The following is a 1,588-nucleotide window of genomic DNA, read 5'->3' as shown; positions in this document are numbered from 1 at the left end:
TTTGCAATTAGCTAGAGTACAGAAATAGGGAATTAGCTGTGAGAGTTGTACAGTTATGTAAGGACTTTTTTTTAAAAGATAATGCCTATGTGACTATGATGAGTAAAGTCCAGACCAAGGAATGCTGGGAAAAATTTTCTTGCAAGAGTAGTTCATGAGACATGCATTTCACAGTATATCCTCCTCTTCATACTCAAATGAAAAAATTATTTATTGTGTAAAATGGGTTGGCTAATGAGCTTACTTTGCAATTATTTCATTGCTTGTGAGGCTAGATATATGTGTATATTAGTTAGCCAGTTACTTTCTGTGTTGAAAATTGTTAAATTTCTTTGCTTTTGCACTGTGAGTTTGGCATGCTTTTATTCCTCTTTTTTGTTCTTATTGTGGCTTTTTAGGGCCACGGCTGCAGCATGTAGAAGTTCCTTGGCTAGGGGTCAAATCAGCCGCTACAGCTTCCAGCCTACACCATAGCCACAGCAACACCAGATCTGAGCTGCCTCTGTGACCTACACCACAGCTCATAGCAAAGCTGGATCCTTAACCCACTGAGCAAGGCCAGGGCTTGAACCTGAATCCTCAAGGGTACTAGTTAGGCTCTTTACTGCTGAGCCACAGTGGGAACTTCCTTATTCCCCTTTTTGATTGTATTATTTTAAACAAAGAATTGTAATTTTCTCAAATTTTCTATCTGCCATCCAGTCATTTTATATATGTGTACAAGTATTTTGGCAGAACGTCTAAGATTTTATAAATTTTGTGTGGTAAAATCTATGAGGCAGTCATATTTTTTTTCTTCTCATTGCTTTTTAATTTTCTTTAACTGAAGAAATAGGGCTGTCACTATTAAACATTCTTTACTGAGAATCTTGCTTTAACCAAAAACGAAAATGAATGTTTTTTAGCATACTAACCCTAATAAGTCATGTTTTATACATATTTCCAACTACTTTCCACATCTGTTATTAAGTGCTATTTCTTCAGTTCTTTGTGATTGGATGTAGCATTTCTGTTTCTAAAAGCTGCATCACATTCAGCCGCCATTTGGAAAGTGCTCTTCTTTACATTTGACTAGACATAACTTCCATATAAGTATTTGAATCTACATGTCTCTAAGTAAGAGGAAATTACAATTTAGATATTGCTTCCTCCCCACATTTTAAAAGATTTTCCGTCATATACTTTTACTTCAGAGTCTTTGGTAATCTAGAATTGAATTGGTGACCCATGTTGATGTAATGAAAGTATAATTTTTTTTTCTTTTAGAACTTGATTTTGATTTTCCTTCAATTTTGTTTCATATGATTTGGGGTTTTTTTTAATACTGAATTTCTTTTTTTTTTTTTTATCTTTTGTCTTTTTAGGACCGCACCCACAGCATATGGAGGTTCCCAGGCTAGGGGTTGAATCAGAGCTGTAGCTGCCGGCCCTACCCCACAGCCACAGCAATGCGGGGTCTGAGCCATGTCTGCGACCCACACCACAGCTCATGGCAACACCGGATCCTTAACCCACTGAGCGAGGCCAGGGATTGAACCCACAACCTCTTGGTTACTAGTCGGGTTCGTTAACCACTGAGCCACAATGG

Source organism: Phacochoerus africanus, chromosome 4 (assembly GCF_016906955.1).
Source record: "Phacochoerus africanus isolate WHEZ1 chromosome 4, ROS_Pafr_v1, whole genome shotgun sequence".
NCBI classification, from domain to species: domain Eukaryota; kingdom Metazoa; phylum Chordata; class Mammalia; order Artiodactyla; family Suidae; genus Phacochoerus; species Phacochoerus africanus.
The sequence above is the reverse complement of the archived record's forward strand: the minus strand, read 5'-3'. Positions refer to the sequence as shown.